This window comes from Erpetoichthys calabaricus, chromosome 2 (genome assembly GCF_900747795.2).
Source record: "Erpetoichthys calabaricus chromosome 2, fErpCal1.3, whole genome shotgun sequence".
In the NCBI taxonomy this organism is placed as follows: Eukaryota; Metazoa; Chordata; class Cladistia; order Polypteriformes; family Polypteridae; genus Erpetoichthys; species Erpetoichthys calabaricus.
Genome location: NC_041395.2, coordinates 20,694,369 through 20,716,293, shown reverse-complemented (window position 1 = coordinate 20,716,293; position 21,925 = coordinate 20,694,369). Strand labels below are relative to the sequence as shown.

General features: G+C 39.3%; 1 protein-coding gene across 2 annotated transcripts in view; it reads right to left on the bottom strand.

Moving 5' to 3' along the window:
* The window catches only part of traf6 (TNF receptor-associated factor 6), an 89,028-nt gene extending 68,535 nt beyond the window's left edge, over nt 1-20,493 (bottom strand). The window contains exon 1 of one of the 2 annotated variants that reach the window (XM_028793500.2): nt 20,392-20,493. The gene's annotated coding sequence lies outside the window, so the exon portion shown is untranslated. Of the gene's footprint in view, nt 1-20,025; nt 20,131-20,391 lie in introns of those variants that run through there. The other variant, XM_028793501.2, reaches the window with a different exon arrangement.
* Between the last annotated feature and the right edge of the window lie 1,432 nt (nt 20,494-21,925).

Genomic DNA, 21,925 nt, shown 5'->3' with positions numbered 1-21,925 from the left:
GACGGTGAGATACGAAGAAGGCAGCTTCGCCAGCGTTTGTGTGTCAGAACCCTTTTGTGGGTTGGGGGGGGGGGGGGGGGCGGTAGTATGCATCGTGGTACACTGCAGACCTATAGCGCGTCTTTATGTCAGATGGGGTTGTATGGATTGATTCTGAATGCGACTGCGAGAATGAAAAGTGAATTAAAAAAAAAAAAAAAAAAAAGCTAACCTTTACCAGTACCATAAGTTACACCGGCTGTTACAGACTGAAATCAAATTTATGTTGTTATTCTAAAATTGTAAGAGTAAGAGCAGTTCACTTCTCGAAGTGGAGCCGTGCGGGATCGAACTTGCCACCCTCTGTTTCCCAGTCAGGAACTGATACCATTACGCCACCGCGGCGGTTGTAGTAAGAGTGTGAATGTGGCATGCTAACGCGGCTTTTTTTAAAAGCGCACGTGTTCTCTTATTTGTACCTTTTGTGAAAGTGTTTCTTTGATATATGGACTTCACGCTTCATACGTTATATAGTTTATGCCTACATTTTGTCATTTACTATTTTAAAAATGTGTTTGCACAGACTACTGAACGGAACAGAACACACATGAAATGCGTGTATTCCAAATAACACTATATTATTTCCACTCTAAAACTCCACTTCAATCCCACATAATCAAATCAAGGCAAGCCATGAGCTAGGAGAAATTCGTTCTAAGTCGGTGGGGGGATGGAATAGCTGGCTGCTAGTAGCTTTTGTTTATCAGCACATTTAGATGACAAAGGACTCTGGCGGAGAGGTGCAAACGGATCTAAGACGCGATTTAAGGTGGGACGGATTTATGAGTTTTTTCGTAGGCTCTGGTAATTCTAGTGTTAAAAGTCAAGTGTACCTCACACGTCGTGCAACCATGGCTGAACTAATAAGGAGGATTGAAGAGGAAATCACTGGCATTCCTCTTAACATGTCACATCGAGCAATGCAGAATTTCCACAACAAGCTGCCAGATTGTGTACGGAGAAATGGACAACACCTTCATGATGTTTTCTTCAAAACATAAAATGAATATTGATTACCATCATCAACTGCATATCTGTACAATTCACTTCATCATTAAATGTATATTGTAATGTGTTTATTTGTGCATTGAACGTAAATTGAAAATTTCCCATTTCCCTGCACCACCCTGTACAATTATTTCCTAAGGGTTCACATACTTATTCATGCCCCTGTATATTGCACTCTATTTCTACATGTAGAGGCTTCTCCAAATCATTACGTCTGAGTGCTTTTTAACATCCAGCAGTTTTATAACTAGATTAAGAGGGTGTTATGGTTCGCAGGTGGGAAAAGTCACCTATTGGGACCAACTGAGAATCGACTGCCTGTACACCACTGTACAGTCACTCAAATGGCAATCAAACTAACCCATACCGTCTTTGGGGTGTGCAAGAAAAACGGGAGTTTGCACATTCTCTCCTCTGATTCAAAGTTCTGAGGCTTTATCATGTTTAAATTTAGGTTTCATTAAATAGTGCTTTTTTTTCTTTCTTTGAGTTTTGTTCTTATTTGATTTGCAAAAGCATGTTGTAGATCCATGACTCTGACGAAAATGCTAAATAAAAGGAAGTTTGAATTAACTGATTCTTGACAACTTGTCCATTCTCTTTTGAGTACAAAAAAATATTAAAAGGGTAGGTGGATCTTACGTTGTCAGGTTTCTGTTGTTCCTGAAATCACACAATCGCCACTGTCTCTTTCCTTCCACCAGAGACTGCACAAAAGGTCATACAAAATCCCCATTCAAAAAGGCGTGGGGACCTTTGTCATTCATGAAAACTCATGCAAAATCCCATGAGGAGAAAGGGAAGGAAAAAAAAGGTCATTCAAATTCCTAGAAGTAAGCTGATTTTTTAAGCTGAGCAAATGATGTGTGTTTATTTAATTATTTAAACTTTGTCGAAGGTGAATACCAGAATACTAACATAGCAGTATATATTTTGTACTGTTTCATTTTGTACATTTTTTTTTAAAACAAAACACTATTAATATCCTTAAAAAATATAAAAAGAAATCACAGATTGCGCTCCTCCTCAAATGCCTTGCTAGTTACTAGAATCCAACACTTGCACATTACTTTGCCTACTGAATTATGCAACTGAACAAACAAGCAACCAAGTAAAATCTAAATCGAAAACAAAATATCTGAGGGTACTGAAAACCTAGGACAAAAAAAAAAAAACAGAACTAGAATAAGGAGAATTAGACACACTGACAAATACTGCAAGTATGTAACTGCACATAAATAAAGCAGGACAACACAGTGGTTAGAACATTAGTGTCACAGCTCCATTTTGCTGGGATAGATTACATTTGAAACAGTAAACTACTTCGGAAGCGACTCAAGTCTCACAGAATTTGTTTCTATTTTATGATTAAAAACAACAACTTAATTTTTGTATAGCTCTCTTCACTGGGTGCCAACGCAGAGTGCTGTGAACAATACCCAGGTAAAATACAAGCATAGATTATACTAATTTCTAAATACAGAACTGCTCCACATTTAAACACAGAATAGTTAAAACACACAAAGAAGAAAATAATTAAACATAAATGGAAACAAGCAATATCTGTCCATTAATTAACTGATGAACTAAAGATTGAAAAGCACTGGTAAATTTATAAACTATATAAAGATTTTGAAATTTTAGATTTCTCAACAAAAATTATACTTTGACAAATTTCCTTAAAGTGTGCCAAGTTGTTTGACAAAATCTGGTGCACTATGAGCCAAGACAGACAGACGACCAGACATGGTGAATGCAATAGGTCTGGGGCAGGGGTGGGCAATGTCGGTCCTGGAGAGCCGCAGTATGTGCAGGTTTTTGTTCCAACCCAGTAGCCTTAACAAGAACTCAATTATTGCTGATGAAGCACATATTGCTTAAGTGACATTTTGATGCTTCATTTTAGTGGTCTCGCTTGTTAAGGTTCTCCAACCTTAATTGCTTATTTCAAACTTAAACTAATGCATTCAGTGTTTTAATTGCTCCTTATTAGCAATAAGATGTAAAAGACAAAGCAGCCAGCAGTTCTCCAGCTAGCTTTTTTCCAATTACATCTGTGTGTGTTCATCATTGATTTAATAAAACACTTAATAGAAAAATGTGACAGACTGAAAATGATCTGTTTTAGGCTTCAAATCATTTAGATGATATTCTTGGAAAGAAAAAAATCTATGATATAAGAGCCTTACATTGCACAGACTAACAAGCCATAAAATTAAATAAGGTCTGAGATTGGCAATGATTGGTTTCTAATTAAGCAATTGGGTTGGAATGAAAACCTGTAGCCACTGTGGCTCACCAGGACAGACATTGCCTACCCCTGGTCTGGGGTGTCGAACTCCAGTCCTGGAGGGCCATGGTGGCTGTAGGTTTTCATTCTTAACCATCTTCTTAATTAGTGACCTGTTTTTCCTGCTAATTAACTTCTTTTGCATTAGTTTTAATTACCTTGACTTAGGCCACTTAGTTGTTTCTTTTTCCTTAAGTAGTAACTAAACAATAATGAGACACAAAACAAGCTGCCATGTGACCAGGTCACCTGTGCCCATCTCACAATATCTGAAAATAAAGGAAGGTAAAGGTCTCAGTAACGTTCATCTCTCAGGTCAAAAAAAAATGTTTTGACAATGTTTTTAGAAAAAACAGAAAATCCAACAGTTTTGGAAATGTCTTCTGTGATAGAATGTGAGCAGCAACAAGCCATGGAATTAAATAATGGGTTTAATTAACAGCAAGAATTGGCTTCTCATTAAGAAACTGGTTGGAGTTTGAAGCCCCAATTTAGCAGGTTATCTGTCTTGCACGTCTCACTTCTGTTTGGCTCTCATTTAATCAAGAAAAGAATCAATTCCGAGGACTGAATCCTTAAAAACAGGGATATTAAAATGAAGGGATAAGAAGTTCATTAGCATTGAAAACTGGTCACTGATTAGGAAAAAGGGCTTGAATAAAAACCTGCAGCCACTGCAGCCTTCCAGGTCTGGAGTTCGGCACCAGTGCATCTGGATGATCCCGTGCTGATCTACTCTTACTAAACATTAACACTAACAAGACTAACTTTCAGGTTTAGCTCTGTTGCAGTATGCCCCCGAACTGTGGACTAGCAGTGGACCAAGACTAAAATAAAGTGCAGTGGCAGTGGACTTCTAGGAGTCGGAGAATTTGAGCAAAGTTGCATACTATCTTAGACGACCTAGTACATTAATAGACCTAGTACAGTACGAAATGTTACAAAATGAATTCCACAAACAGACACACTGTTATGAACATGTAAAAGTACAAATATGCAATTAAAAAATATGGCAACCATATTTTATAATTGCACTGAAGTATACAGTGATACTGAATTAAATACATTAAAAGATAAGCAACACATGAAAATATTTATATTGTGTAATACAAGAAATGGAAAAATGAAAATCAACATACACATATCTATATATCTATATCTCTCTCTCTATACAGTATTTATCTATATCTATCTCTATCTATATCTATATATAAAAAAGCCAAATAACACTGACTCACTCATCACGAAATCTCCCGAACCATGAGGACTTGGGACTTGAAATTTGGAATGCAGGTTATCCCTGGCCCATAGGTGCTCGCTAAGAAACGGTTTTTGAAAATTTCGTGGTCCAAGGACGTTCTGTCTGTATGTCTGTCCGCTTTTCAGAAGACAATTACTGTACCTAACGAATTTAGATCTGGTTGTTTTCTACAATTTGCTTGAACTTTCCAGTTGATTTTGCGACTTCTCTCATCGCGCTAAGTACCATAGTTCGCTTGTGGTATCGATGTATTTATTCAAATCCAACAGAGTGGCTGTGGGCTGAGAGCAGGGGGGCGGGGCGTTCTTTATTCACTTGGTAGCCTCTGTTCGAGTCAGTCTACGTCTCACCACATGATGGAGTGCACCTTAGCTAGTGATACCTGTTTGTTCAGCAGACATTATCATCTACAGATCACTAAGGAGTAACGTTTGACGTTTTTGAGAGAGAGACCAGAGCTCCATGTGTTTTAGAAGGCAGCTGCCGATTGCCAGAGATATCACGGCCATGTGCTTTTCTCCCCACACGGGGAACGCTCTCCCGTCAAAGCTGAACACGATCAGATACAGTGCCAATGTCTAATGATTTTTAAAGCTTGTCCTGTTTCATTACTATGTGGGCGCAGCCACGGGGTACAGCTAGTCTTCAATAAAAACACAGTGTTCCCAAATAGGCAACCGCTCAGCTGCCAATTCTGAAAGATTTCTTCCTTAATGTGTTCCTTCTGAGTGTTACAGTAGTGTCTTTGCGGATGTCCTCCAGATGTGATTTGAGATCTCTCATAATATGCTTGTGTTCTACTGTGTAGTTTGTGCTGTGATGAGAGATTCTTGACAAACACAGTTCCACTTCTGACAAGGTATTTTACACTAAACGTCACATATTAGTAACTAGCTTTGATTAGAAAATTTAAATAGATAGCCAATTAGAGACAGGGGATGAATGGGGGCCAAAATGACCAGCACATAGTGGACAATTTAGCATGGACATCGGGATGCACCCTTCTCTTTATTAAGAATGCCCAGGGATCTTAATAATAATAAATAATAATAATTCAATCTTTTATGACCACAGAAAGTCAGGAACTTGGTTTTATGTCTCATCCGAAGGATGTTGCCACTATAACAGCACAGTGTCCCCGTCACTGCACTGGGACATTGTGATCCATATTCAGACCACAGGATCAGCGCCCTCTGCTGGCCTAGCCAACACCTGTTCCAGCAGAAATGCAAGCTTTTCCTGGTTAATCTCCCATCTAAGTACTGGTAGGCCTAAACATGCTTATGCCGACTTAAATACCACTCTTCAAGGTATAATTGGTAATATAACTAATGTGCAAGATGAAAATCAAATTAATGATTGAAAGCTTGCCTTTTGGTCTTACTTTCAAGATGAGATCGATATGTAGGTTTTTCCTTTCATGGACTAATTATTGTCCACAAACCAACTTGAACCAGTGGACTGTGTCAAACAAGACATCAACGAGCATCTGCCACATCTGGTTGTGCAGTTATGTATTCACATTCCTGTGACTGACACTGTGAAGTTTTGGACTGTTTTCAACTGTTACACCAGCTCCACATCTTCCACTAAATCACCCAGTGAACTTAACAGAAATTGCCATGAATGGAGACGTGAAAAGTGAATATCAGCACAAACCACTGGCAGACTTTTGGTTAAGTTTACATCCTGAATATCCAGAGCTTCCTAAAGCAATTCCCAACCACATACCTCTGTGACAGCGGTTTCTCTTTAAAAATAAACACACATATAGACACATTTTACCTTCACATTTATGACACATACAAGGAATTTATTCTTAATCAATGCATATTGGCACTTTAAATACTATATATATACAGTAATCCCTCCTCCATCGCGGGGGTTGCGTTCCAGAGCCACCCGCGAAATAAGAAAATCCGCGAAGTAGAAACCATATGTTTATATGGTTATTTTTATATTGTCATGCTTGGGTCACAGATTTGTGCAGAAACACAGGAGGTTGTAGTGAGACAGGAACGTTATTCAAACACTGCAAACAAACATTTGTCTCTTTTTCAAAAGTTTAAACTGTGCTCCATGACAAGACAGAGATGACAGTTCCGTCTCACAATTAAAAGAATGCAAACATATTTTCTTCTTCAAAGGAGTGCGCGTCAGGAGCAGATGATGTCAGAAAGACAGAGGAAAGCAAACAAATCAATAGGGCTGTTTGCTTTTAAGTATGCGAAGCACCGCGGCACAAAGCTGTTGAAGGCGGCAGCTCACACCCCCTCCGTCAGGAGCAGGGAGAGAGAGACAGAGTTTGCTTTTCAAACAAAAATCAATACGTGCCCTTCGAGCTTTTAAGTATGCGAAGCACCGTACAGCATGTCGTTTCAGGAAGCAGCTGCACAAAAGATAGCAACGTGAAGATAATCTTTCAGCATTTTTAGACTAGCGTCCTTATCGTCTAGGTGTGCGAACAGCCCCCCTGCTCAATCCCCCTACGTCAGGATCAGAGAAAGTCAGGGCAAGAGAGACAGAAAAGTAAGCCGGGTAGCTTCTCAGCCATCTGCCAATAGCGCCCCTTGTATGAAATCAACGGGGCAAACCAACTGAGGAAGCATGTACCAGAAATTAAAAGACCCATTGTCCGCAGAAATCCGCGAACCAGCAAAAAATCCGCGATATATATTTAAATATGCTTACATATAAAATCTGCGATGGAGTGAAGACGCGAAAGGCGAAGCGCGATATAGCGAGGGATTACTGTATATCTATCTATTATATAAAAAAATCTTGGGTCGAGACGTGATCATCTTGGAGAGACACTTTGAAGTCCCACGAGACTATTTGCACGTCACGCCCTACTTACAAACAATTTGTCAGAGACACTTTAACGACCCACGAGACAAGGAAGTGAAACAAAAGGACAGCTGCTGTACAGGCTTTTAAATGCAGATCATACATCTAGCAGGCAGCGAGCAGCCGATCCATCCGCATCTCCTTAGCATGAAGCGCGCCCACAGGGGTGGGGGTAATGGTGTGGGTGAGCAAAGCGAGTAGGGACCACAGCCCCCAAGTATATACAGTGGTGTGAAAAACTATTTGCCCCCTTCCTGATTTCTTATTCTTTTGCATGTTTGTCACACAAAATGTTTCTGATCATCAAACACATTTAACCATTAGTCAAATATAACACAAGTAAACACAAAATGCAGTTTTTAAATGGTGGTTTTTATTATTTAGGGAGAAAAAAAAATCCAAACCTACATGGCCCTGTGTGAAAAAGTAATTGCCCCCTGAACCTAATAACTGGTTGGGCCACCCTTAGCAGCAATAACTGCAATCAAGCGTTTGCGATAACTTGCAGTGAGTCTTTTACAGCGCTCTGGAGGAATTTTGGCCCACTCATCTTTGCAAAATTGTTGTAATTCAACTTTATTTGAGGGTTTTCTAGCATGAACTGCCTTTTTAAGGTCATGCCATAGCATCTCAATTGGATTCAGGTCAGGACTTTGACTAGGCCACTCCAAAGTCTTCATTTTGTTTTTCTTCAGCCATTCAGAGGTGGATTTGCTGGTGTGTTTTGGGTCATTGTCCTATTGCAGCACCCAAGATCGCTTCAGCTTGAGTTGACGAACAGATGGCCGGACATTCTCCTTCAGGATTTTTTGGTAGACAGTAGAATTCATGGTTCCATCTATCACAGCAAGCCTTCCAGGTCCTTTAGCAGCAAAACAACCCCAGACCATCACACTACCACCACCATATTTTACAGTTGGTATGATGTTCTTTTTCTGAAATGCTGTGTTCCTTTTACGCCAGATGTAACGGGACATTTGCCTTCCAAAAAGTTCAACTTTTGGCTCATCAGTCCACAAGGTATTTTCCCAAAAGTCTTGGCAATCATTGAGATGTTTCTTAGCAAAACTGAGACGAGCCCTAATGTTCTTTTTGCTTAACAGTGGTTTGCGTCTTGGAAATCTGTCATGCAGGCCGTTTTTGCCCAGTCTCTTTCTTATGGTGGAGTCATGAACACTGACCTTAATTGAGGCAAGTGAGGCCTGCAGTTCTTTAGACGTTGTCCTGGGGTCTTTTGTGACCTCTCGGATGAGTCGTCTCTGCGCTCTTGGGGTAATTTTGGTCGGCCGGCCACTCCTGGGAAGGTTCACCACTGTTCCATGTTTTTGCCATTTGTGGATAATGGCTCTCACTGTGGTTCGCTGGAGTCCCAAAGCTTTAGAAATGGCTTTATAACCTTTACCAGACTGATAGATCTCAATTACTTCTGTTCTCATTTGTTCCTGAATTTCTTTGGATCTTGGCATGATGTCTAGCTTTTGAGGTGCTTTTGGTCTACTTCTCTGTGTCAGGAAGCTCCTATTTAAGTGATTTCTTGATTGAAACAGGTGTGGCAGTAATCGGGCCTGGGGGTGGCTACGGAAATTGAACTCAGGTGTGATACACCACAGTTAGGTTATTTTTTAACAAGGGGGCAATTACTTTTTCACACAGGGCCATGTAGGTTTGGATTTTTTTTCTCCCTAAATAATAAAAACCATCATTTAAAAACTGCATTTTGTGTTTACTTGTGTTATATTTGACTAATGGTTAAATGTGTTTGATGATCAGAAACATTTTGTGTGACAAACATGCAAAAGAATAAGAAATCAGGAAGGGGGCAAATAGTTTTTCACACCACTGTAAATATACACTTTTCTTTTTTAAATGCAGTACATAATGTCATTCTATATATAGCAACTGAATATGTGCTGCTTTCTTCTTCATTTCCTGAATCACATGAATAATCGTCTTATTGTAGTGTTGTAAACAGAATTTTGTTGTATGATAGTATGACGATAAATAAACTCAAACCAAGATGCAAGCCCTGCCTTCACATTAATGACGAGTAGTATCTCTTATATATTTCTCTTCTGGTTCGTCCCGTTTCCACTTCAAAACCGGTCCCGCCCACATGCAGCCGACACTGCATTTCTCGATTTCTATTCGTCCTCTTCCATGTCATGCACTATACTGGCCTGCTGAGCGTAATGCATCCAACAAGTACTCGTGGTGCTGCCACAATGGTAGAGTAGCTTTACCACCTTTGCAGAAGCCACCTGTGTCTTTACAACAGCTTCTTACACAGCAAACATCAGAAGCTAAAAATTACCGTGAACACATTCTAGAATACAATTCTTCTCTAGCGTTTGCTTCCATGGGTGCACAGATAACTCCGCCTCCTGGCCACGGACCATAATGTTTCAAAATACACAGGCAAATTTATCACCAAATCTCTCCACTATACGCTAATACTTCTACCTCTCCAGGATATGGACAGTTGTATGTTTTTGACACTTACAAAATAAAGCAAACTCTGCATGCAGCGAAAATGTACTTCTCCAGCTAGATTCCATGCTCATAACCATGAACCCCTTCGCTAAATCATACAAACACATGCATGAAATCGCTCAGTCCAATCCAACAGCATCTGAACAAATGGTTTTCAAGGAAAACCCTAGGCAGGATTTACGACAATACAATGCCCCGACATGTCAAATGATTTTCGTTGGAGAAGATGGCGAAACGCCTGCCGAAAGGGACATTTGCATCTATTCCATAGGAAACTCCTGTAAACAGATTTCCACGCTCAATATGAATTGTGATCCTATGGTTTACCCAGTTTTATTCCCTTACGGAGACATTGGCTGGCACAAAGATTTACAACATGTTCCCGATAAAAGAACCGCCAAGCGAATAAGGCTTACTCAATGCCAATTTTACACGTACAGATTAGCAATGAGGAATACATTTAGTATTTTGCACTCCAGCAGCAAATTATTCCAACAGTACGTCGTAGATGCGTATGTTAAAACAGAGGGCGCGTATCTCAACTATCTCAGATTACATCAACAAGATCTGCGCGTGGAACTATCAGACACACTGCAAGCAAACGCTGAAAATAACAATGCACGTGTAGGCAAAATGATCATATTACCGTCCACATTTCCAGGAAGTCCAAGATACATGCAACAAAACTATCAGGATGCCATGGCCATAGTACGTAAATTCGGAAAGCCTGATTTATTTATCACTTTCACATGTAATCCTGCTTGGCCGGAAATTCTACATGCACACTGCGTCTTTCAGTATTTATTTCTTCTTGATTTCTGAGTTTTCCGTTCCTATTCTTACATCGCCGTATGCTACGGCGGGCATCGGCTAGTAAATAAAAAAAAAAGAATTAAAAAAAAAAAAAAAAAACTAATCTTTTTACTATCATTTAAAGTTTATGTACTGCATGCTAGTTATTGGCTCAAGTATGAATAAGAGCTTCTCAAGATGGTATGCAGAGTCTGTGAAGCTGAAAAGAGGTACCAAGTTTTGAAAAGTTTGGGAACCCCTGTCCTAGACTAGCAGGTGACTATTAAGGGCCAATCAGAATCATTTACACCTGGAATTAATCCAACTATGGCCCACAAGCTAGATCCAGCACATGGCCTAGGTGCAAGGGGCTCATGTGCTTCTTGAAGAATATACCTCATCAAGTGTTCTTAAGATAATAATGGTATAGTTGGTGCTGTATGCATAAGTTGCCACCCAAAAATATTCAAACTAACCATGTTTTTACCATTCGAAAATGGAGTATATGTAGCGTTGAAGTGTGAATGTTTTTAGCAACTTGATTGTTTGACTTTGTCTTGCAAATGCATTAAAAAATGAATCTGCACATGGCCGATTTTTACCAGCAAGTGATTTGGTTGGCAGCGGCAATCCTGAAGGTGGGACCCTGTGCTGTGCACAAATCAGTAAAAAAAAAAAGTGATGTTTACAAAGGTGGAAGAAGGAAGTTAGAATAAGAACAGTTTTCTGGTAGCAGAGCAACCAAACCAGATTATTCATGTATTTCAACCAGTGTGTTTAGTGACACAAGCAGTAAAATGCACTAATTGGTACTGTCATCCCGACTGTGCCTTCAGGCAATTAATGTGTTATTTAAACGCTTCCTCGCCGAGACAGAAGAGGACAGGTACGTTTCCAGGTGAGCTCATTTCAATTTTAGTGTAGAATTGTTAATTTATCTTTTCTCCATTCTTCAAATTTTGCACTAATCCAAGGCAGCGGCAACATGCAAAACCAGTTCATTTTTGACATTTTAAGGATCAGCGTTCAGACAGAAGTAAGGAGTGCACCAAATACGTAGCTCAGGTAATCACTCATTGTTGTGAATTTGAAGTTTAATATCAGGACCTTATGAGCCAAAATAAAGACTTTTTTCCATCTCCTTTTGCAACATTCCTACCATTTTGCAGCTGAAGTTAACTGAATTCCAGTGCATTTGTAAACCTAAAAATACCATTTCCAAAGTTTCTTTGTTTGATTTCAACCAACTGTAAATTACACAGGATTTGTTTCTAAGACTAAGAGCGCATGCAGTGTGCAGGGAATCATTATTTGGTAGCCCATGCAGTTGTGAGCAGGTCTTTCCACAAGTGAAAATGACTAAAAGCAAGTATAGGAAGCATACCGAATTAAATGATGTGTATATTTGCAATGAATGAATTGTTCCGACAATCAGCTAGTCAGTTGATATTAATAGTTTGGGCAGAATTAGGCAGTTTCATGTTTAAGGCTAGAAAATTGTCATAACAGAATCACTTTACTTAAAAATTGCTTTCTTATTGGTTTGAACATTGCACTTAATAGCATTTAATAAAAAGTTTTATAATTAAGCCAAACAGATATTTATAAGTTCATGTTTGTCATTAATGCATGTACTAGTTAACCAGGACTCTTAGTAGGGCCACACAATACATTAATTGAAATTACAATTACGACTGACTTGACATACTAATCATGGAAAGTGACGATTACTGCAGTGCATTTAGTACTCCAGTTCTCTTAGGTCAAGCTAGTTATAAACTGCTCTAAAAAGAAAATGAGTGTTATAAACAACCATAGACACATTCACTTAGCAGGACTGCACCGGGAAAATGAGAGGTTCTCACATTACAGGTCTCATTACATGCTAAATTCTAAAAGTAACTTTAGAAGACTAATCCTAAAAAGTTGAAATATCTTTCTTTTCTGTTTGCTGCCACTTCCAGAAAAATACAGAAGCATAATTAATGTTGAACCTAGATCACCTAAAACTCCTTTAGAGGGAAAAGTACTAAAATGAAGAGAATCTTCCGTAATTTAATATTTTGCTTTCAAAAGTATTGTGTAAACTGTAATCTAATATACACAGGCATTTACAGCCATTTAAAATTCAAGTGCATAGTCCAGTATGAAGTGTGTATGGAAACTAAGCAAGCAGTATCAAGTCCCTGTAACAATAGGTCTGCAAAACAGATAACCATTAATTACTTGTTCACATTATAACATAGGTCCATTCCCAGCAGGCTATCAAAAGCAAAATCAGATCAAAGAAGCCAACACATTTTATTTACCAAAGGACAAGGCACCAGTTAAAAACAACAAAGGTTTTAAAAAATAACACTCCGGGTAAGAGAAGTCATCCCATCCTGTAATGACTCTTGTGAAGTTACGTTGCCTTTACTTTATTTGATGTCACATAAAACTTAAAATGGATCTGAAACAAGTAACACTTTATGCAACCCCGAGTGATTTTCAGTTGAGCAGAATGATGGAAGCATGACTAAAATAACAGTTTATTATACCAATCTGGAATGGATGCTGAAAAGCAGATGCATGCATTGCTGCTTCTTTAAAGGAGTATTCCTTTCATTTCAATACGTCCCTCAAGAACAGGGGCTTCACTGCTCAAAGAGTCTAGTAGCAGCATGTAACAATAGGTCACTATCAAAACACTCCTTGAGAATACTATACATTCACGTCATTACATGTAATGTGTTTACATACATGTTCCACATGCTGTGCTTACATCAGCTTCTTAACTTTACATTATTGTCGTTTCAGCTTTTATAATCTGATTTGATTTTGCATATACAGAACCGCAATTTATAAATATCCATGTTTAAACATTTTCCCACATTTTACATTTTGGAATGGTGAGTGTTGGTTGTGAACAGGGCTGTGGAGTCGGTAGATAAATCCTTCAAATCCAACTCCCAACTCCTGCTCCTTAGTTTCTGGTACTTCTGACTCCGACTCCTCTGTATTTAATATGCTAATACATTTTCCATGTTGATTGACGGAAGGCAACCTACACATCAATTAACCACAGAACTACTGGCTAGGAAGCCGACTCTCTACTGTATTGGCCAGTTTAAACAAAAGACAAGAACCCCATAGCACACATCAGGTCATCGCACACACCTCCACCTACATCATTATACTTGTTTACACTCAAATGAACTTGTTAAACACATTATATCTGAAATAAAATGAAAACACTTTTTGTAATGTACCATAATCCAGAGTACAATATGTGAATGTCAGGTTGTATAATCGCTCAGCTGAACATCACACTAGTAGTAACACAACTACGCATTGGGCTTTATTCTTACATAAGAGAAGTACTTAATTCTGATTATTGTTGTGAAATGGGACATTTGAACTTGCTGCATTTTTTTTTCATTACAATTTAAATTAGGAGTCAGTACATTTTTGCTGACTCCAGGTACCCAAAATTGTCTCCGACTCCGAAGCCCTGGTTGTGAAGGCTGCTTTTTTAGAAGTAACATTTATTTTAAAGGAAAAAAAAGGAATATTTGTGTTACAGTGATCCCTCACTATATCGCGATTCGCCTTTCGCGGCTTCACTCCATTGCGGATTTTATATGTAAGTGTAATAAAAAAAAAAGTTTTCTCTGTAACAGGAGAAGGGATGAAATAAAGGAGTAAGAGGGGGTTGGTCGCTTCAGTGCAAAACCAGCTACAAAGATTGGAATGTCTGGGATGATAGCGAAAGAATGTGCAAAAACCTGTTTCTCATAGAGGGTTTCAGAATGTTTTAGGGAAAAGGTTAAATTAATGCAAGATGTTTTTCTGTAAGTTGTTTTGATGTCTCTAAGAAGGGTTGTTTTAGGCTTAGTAGAGATAACACAGAAGTGTCCCGTGGGAAGGGGTGTGCAGAAACTGATCACTTCTGTATACACCCGCTTACCACGTAAGCCATTTTGGGCAAGGACACTCAATTAGTATATAAGGGAAGGTTCCGCCCTCAGTTTCTTTGGAAGCTCAACCGTGGGGAACGTGCACACCGCCCGGTATTGGACCAGGCTCATGAGTTGATCCTCTGACGAGACTGACACACGGGCTCCCTCAGTCTACTGGTCTAGGATGATGGCTCTGGGTCTTTTGATATTACTGTAAGTCAATAGTATAATTCATATATATCTGTATTACTGTGAGTCAATAGTACAATTCCTATATCTGTATATTTATTACCATTATATTGTATGTAACTGATATTATATTTGAACAAGTACAAAATTGAAGTACTGGACCTTTCCTCTCTGATTCCTGCCTGCTTATTTTCTGTTAAAACCTTGGAACCATTTCCCCAAAAATAAAACAGTAAGCATATTTAAATATATATCGCGGATTTTTTGCTGGTTCGCGGATTTCTGCGGACAATGGGTCTTTTAATTTCTGGTACATGCTTCCTCAGTTGGTTTGCCCAGTTGATTTCATACAAGGGACGCTATTGGCAGATGGCTGAGAAGCTAGATTGCTTACTTTTCTCTATCTCTCTCTTGCGCAGACTTTCTCTGATCCTGACATATGGGGATTGAGCAGGGGGGCTGTTCGCACACCTAGAGGATACGGACGCTCGTCTCAAAATGCTGAAAAATTATCTTCACGTTGCTATCTTTTGTGCAGCTGCTTCCTGAAACGACATGTTGCACAGTGCTTCGCATACTTAAAAGCTCGAAGGGCACGTATTGATTTTTGACTGAAAAACAAACTCTGTCTCTCTCTGTCGCTCTCTATCTCTCTCTCTCTCTCCCTGCTCCTGACGGAGGGGGTGTGAGCTACCGCCTTCAACAGCTTTGTGCCGCGGTGCTTCGCATACTTAAAAGCCAAACAGCCCTATTGATTTGTTTGCTTTTCTCTATCTCTCTGACAGCCTGTGCTCCTGACACGCACTCCTTTGAAGAGGAAGATATGTTTGCATTCTTTTAATTGTGAGACAGAACTGTCATCTCTGTCTTGTCATGGAGCACAGTTTAAACTTTTGAAAAAGAGACAAAGGTTTGTTTGCAGTGTTTGAATAACGTTCCTGTCTCTCTACAACCTCCTGTGTTTCTGCGCAAATCTGTGACCCAAGCATGACAATCTAAAAATAACCATATAAACATATGGTTTCTACTTCGCGGATTTTCCCATTTCGCGGGTGGCTCTGGAACGCAACCCCCGCGATGGAGGAGGGATTACTGTATACTTAAATTTTATTTAAATAAAAACTTGTATTTACTATACTAAAAACCGCATCACACATTTCATGTGTGTGCTGTACCTTTATTGTAAAGAATAAAAAGGAATGATTAAACACTGATTTTATCATTTTTCAACTAATCCAGCATTTAACTAGGGCTGCCATAAACTATTATTTTGTAAATGATTAATCTATGAAATCATTTTGACCAAATAATTCAAGTGGGCATATAAATATCTGCTGTACTTAAATATTGAACACTCCTACATAGAGAATTTGAAAACATCAGGATACAAAAAAAAAAAAAACAAACTAAAGTAACTCCAACAAGAACACAAAGAAGACAACACTGTTAACCATAATACAGTTTAGTCAAAAATTCAAAAAGAAAAAAAAAATCAATTAACAAGGGACATATTAACATAACTTGGAGCCTCGGACCACATAGTTTGGCGTTTGGGTTCTTTTAGAATTTAGTGTTATAATGGATCCATTCTAAAACCCATGTTCCAACTTTTTTTTTTTTAAATCCATCCATCAATCTTGAGATTGATTCCTTTCAACATTATACCAAATATTCATCAAGCAGCATAATAATGTTTGTAAAGTGTAACTCGTACAAAACAAAACCACATTGCAAGAGACAAGTAACTTGTAAGCAAATTAATACGGTATCATTTTGTAGCCGCAAAGCATTTAATAATTATGCATTAAACCTTTCAGTAAGAGTTGCTTTTTGGATTGCCAACTTTGGCATGGCTTTGTGCTTTGTACTGAAGGTGCAATGTCTTCACACCGAGCAATCTTTTTTTTTTTTTTTCTTTTTGTTACTTTCATCATATTTAAACACTTCTTATTTATAAAAACAGTGTTGAGCAAGACTGACGACATGCATTCATCCATTTTCAATTTTTGATGTTAATCAGCAATGTTTCACTTTTTTAAAAGCAACCTACTAGAGATCTTAACCTGCAGGTTACCTCTTTCAGTGAATGCCCATTAAAAATCCTTCAAAAATCCTTTGCAAAATATTCTGTGTAACACACAAATGAGTTCACTCAGAACAGTTCTTCTACCAAAAAAATTACACTTTGTAATTGTTTCAGACACGGGAGGTGAAGTGAAGTGGGAGAAAACCTTTACAACAGGGAACACTTTATAGGCAACTCTTCCAGGGCCCTCCTGTCTGGCGAGATGAGGGCAGTGGGACAGTCACCAGGCTGTCTGCAGTGATTTAATAATAATTCTTTGCACTTATATAGCGCTTTTCTCATTACTCAAAGTGCTCAGCAATTGCAGGTTAACAGGCCTTGCTCAAGGGCCAATCAGAGCAGAGTTGGGCGTTTATGGGATTCGAACCGGCAACCTTCTGATTGCCAGTGCAGATCCCTAGCCTCAGAGCCACCACTCCGCCTAGAGTGATTTAAGAGAGAATGTGGGAATCACCCAAAACCATTATACTTTAAGATGTGTACACCCCAAAACCATTATACTTTAAGATGTGTACACCCTTTTCAATGTTAAAACAGGGATTAAACTGAGCTGCACAGTCTGAACATTTGTCAATGTAAACTTCAGTAGAAATTGTGTTTCTCTTTAAAAATACCAACATTCCAGCAGCAGCTCCGCTGTGGGGAAAGAGAACAACTGTGAAAGTGCACAGCATACACCAATCTGACCACACATCTAAACGAATAACTATAGAAAGTAACATTTCTGACTGACTGGAAATGCAAACATGACATGTCAGAATATAGATGCCATCATTATAACAATACAACGTTTTATACAAATAGACCACTATTTTAATCTAAACTCGATTTGCTGTTATGCCATATAGCGATGCAATAGACAAAAATCACAGACAAATATTGCAGTAGAGAGATGCACTTCTTAAACGCCTGGAGCCAAGTAGTTGTATTAGTCTGCATGTGTGTTCATCTGTCTCTTCTGTCACTACACTCATTATGATGAACAAATTAAAGTTCACGTTGCTTGTTTTACTGAGCTCTTGAATTGATGACAGCAATCTTACTTTTCTATTTTCACTTGGTGTCAAGTCTCCTGTTTGATATCTTTTTCTGTCTACCAGTCTCTCCATTGTAATTTTACAAATCTTTCTAATGCATTGGTAGAAATGGGACAGTGCAAGCCCAGCCAATTAAAGAGCACAGACTGGAGCAGTGGCTTCAGCACCTAATGATCCCGATATGTCCAGTGTGTCACTTGTGTGAAGCCCCAAAGAAGAGCTACTACCTCCCAATCTCTTCAATCTTATATACTTGTTCAGTTACGTATACAAGACTGATTGTGACACTCAGAGAAGGGCTATGAACCGAATATCTGCAAATCCTACAGATCTACCTGGACGGGAGGAAATCCAGCACAGGTTTTTAAGAAACCTAACCCCACACACGTGGGTTGAGCCTAGGAGGCATTCACCACAATACAATATAAACTTTAAGTTGTCTCCAGATATGCATTCTTATTTGAGAATCCCTTCTGCAAGACTAGCCCATCCCTGCATTAAAGTCTACAGCAGGGGTGTCAAATTCCGGTCCTGGAGGGCAGCACTGGCTGCAGGGTTTCATTCTAGCCATCTTCTTTATTAGTGACCAGTTTTTGCTGCTAATTAACTTCTTTTTGCCTTAATTTTAATTAACTTGACTCAGGCCCCTTAGTTGTTTCTTTTTCTTTAATTAGCTGCCAAACAATGAGACACAAAACAAGGTGCCACGTGACCAGCTCATTTGTGCCCATCGCACAATATCTGAAAATAAAGAAAGGTGAAGGTCTCCGTAAGGTTGATCTCTCAGGTCACCAAAACATTTTAACGATATTCTTAGAAAAAAAAAAAAAAAAACAGAAAATCAACAGTTTTGGAAATGTCTGTTGTGGCAGAATGAGAGCAGCAACAAGCCGTGGAATTAAATAACGAGTTTAATTAACAGCAAGAATCAGTTTCTCATTAAGAGACTGCTTGGAGTGAAATTGGTTGGCATATGAAGCCCCAATTTAGCTGGTCATCTGTTGGCTCGTTTCACATCTCACTTCTGCTTGGCTGTCATTTAATGAAGAAATTAATTAATTCAGAGGGCTGAATCCATAAAAACAGGGCGATTATAATGAAAGGAAAAGAAGTCAATTAGCAGTGAAAACTGGTCAGTGATTAGGAAAAGAGTTAGAATGAAAACCTGCAGCCACTGTGGCTCTCCAGGCCTGGAGTTCAACACCAGTGGTCTACAGTTTTGTCCGATTCCAACACAAACCTAAACTCCATAATTAATTACTAAAACTGTTTTCCACTGGGTGTACCGATTTCTTTTCACTGTCCAAAGACTTGCCAGATAAGTGAATTGGCAATCATAAAATTTGCCATAGTGTATGGTTAGGGTTTGTGTGTGTTTGCCCAGTGATGGACTGGCACCCTGTCCAGGGTTTGCTCCTGCCTTGTGCCCTCCGCTAGCTGGGACGGGCTCCAGCAGACCCCCGCGACCCTTTCACTACTGAGCAGGTTAGAAAATAACTGATAGACTGATATCTAATAACACAAAAATAAAAGTGTCTTTGTAAAACAAAAGTTGAATACTGGGACAATTTAGCTATTAGCTAAAGTTTAACTAATTCTAATTTAGATTGCTTAAATCTGAACAGTTACAATCCCACTCCCGGAAAATCTGCCTTCACCTGAACACGGACATCAAGCGGAGGAAGATTCATTCCGAACGTGGCTGTCACTGTTCAGATTTATCCAGTCTCAGCATTGGTGTACACACCTGTCGGAGCATTTTTAAGTAGAATAGTTTCCTGAAATTATTAACTTGTTCTTCCTTTAAACATTATTGGTTATAAGATCTTTTCCTAGGTACAAAAGGGTGTCAACCCTGACATCAACAAAAGCGGAAATTTCCACCAGGATGTGCGGACTTTTGATATCCACTGTGAATGTTTGATAAAGCCTGCAAACGAACAAACATGTCGCATTTGAAACACACCGCACTGTAAGCCAACAACGCATCCGTTTGGTTTTCACTCATACAGGTGTAACAGAATAAATAAAAACAACTTTCATACGCGGCATTTGCGGTCGTCCGCCGTTTCCGATGAGAAGACGAATTCAGACGAACTCGATTACTTTTAAAGCTTCCTGCGAAGTTGGATAACTCGGGGGGATGAAGGCGGCTGCGCCGTTGTCTGTCTGGTCGACACACGTGAGGCGACCCTGACCCGACAATTTGCCTTCTTGTAGGAATTCCTTCCGTCTGATGACAAGATACCACCGACTCGCTACGCCCGCCGGTTGAAAACCCCGCTCCACGGGCCGAGCGGGAGAGCTGCTGCTCCGTTCCGGACTTGGCCGACGTCTGCCGAACAGAACAGCGCCCTTGGCTGCCTCAAGACGCGCGTGCACGCGCTCCCGTCTCCGCCCTCGACACTCACCTCTCCTGAGGACGGAAAGTAAACCGAGCAGACAAAGAAGTGGTGTCCACCGACTGACAGTTCACCTCCGTGTGTCAAACGGAGAGACACCTTTTGGATGAAGAAAAGCAAAAACGTCACACTTCCTAAAACCGAAATCACCCGTAGTATCGCCCTCTAGCGTCTTGGAGACAGGTAACTTTTTTTTTTTTAACTTATTCAAGTTAAGCAAACTTTATTGACAGAAGAAATGATACGTTGGCATCTACGAAATTAAAGGTGGTAAATTTGACAAAGACTCTATATAACAGGGGTAGGCAACGTCGGTCCTGGAGTGCCACAGTATGTGCAGGTTTTTGTTCCAACCCAGTTCCTTAACGAGAACTCAATTATTGCTGATGAAGCACATATTGCTTAAGTGACATTTTAATGCTTCATTTTAGTGGTCTCGCTTGTTAAGGTTCTCCGACCTTAATTGCTTATTTCAATCTTAAACTGCTGCATTCAGTGTTTTAATTGCTCCTTATTAGCAATAAGATGTAAAAGACAAAGCAGCCAGCAGTTCTCCAGCTAGCTTTTTTCCAATTACATCTGTGTGTGTTCATCATGCACGGTTTGATTTAATAAAACACTTAATAGAAAAATGTGACAGACTGAAAATGATCTGTTTTAGGCTTCAAATCATTTGGATGATATCTTTGGAAAGGAAAAAAAATCTACGATATAAGAGCCTTACATTGCACAGACTAACAAGCCATAAAATGAAATAAGGTCTGAGACTGGCAATGATTGGTTTCTAATTAAGCAATTGGGTTGAATGAAATTCTGTAGCCACTGCGGCTCACCAGGACCGACATTGCCTACCCCTGTTTTACATCTTATTGCTAATAAGGAGCAATTAAAACACTGAATGCAGCAGTTTAAGATTGAAATAAGCAATTAAGGTTGGAGAACCTTAACAAGCGAGACCACTAAAATGAAGCATTAAAATGTCACTTAAGCAATATGTGCTTCATCAGCAATAATTGAGTTCTCGTTAAGGAACTGGGTTGGAACAAAAACCTGCACATACTGTGGCACTCCAGGACCGACGTTGCCTACCCCTGCTATATAAGATTATAGACGATTGTCAGATATTGGTAATAAAACTCGTTTGGTCTTTGACTTCATTGATTACAAGTATTTAATTCATGACCACAGTTACAGTACATCCGGAAAGTATTCACAGCGCATCACTTTTTCCACATTTTGTTTTGTTACAGCCTTATTCCAAAATGGATTAAATTCATTTTTTTCCTCATAATTCTCCACACAACACCCCATAATGTCAACGTGAAAAAAGTTTACTTGAGATTTTTGCAAATTCATTAAAAATAAAAAAATTGAGAAAGCACATGTACATAAGTATTCACAGCCTTTGCCACGAAGCTCAAAATTGAGCTCAGGTGCATCCTGTTTCCCCTGATCATCCTTGAGATGTTTCTGCAGCTTCATTGGAGTCCACCTGTGGTAAATTCAGTTGATTGGACATGATTTGGAAAGGCACACACCTGTC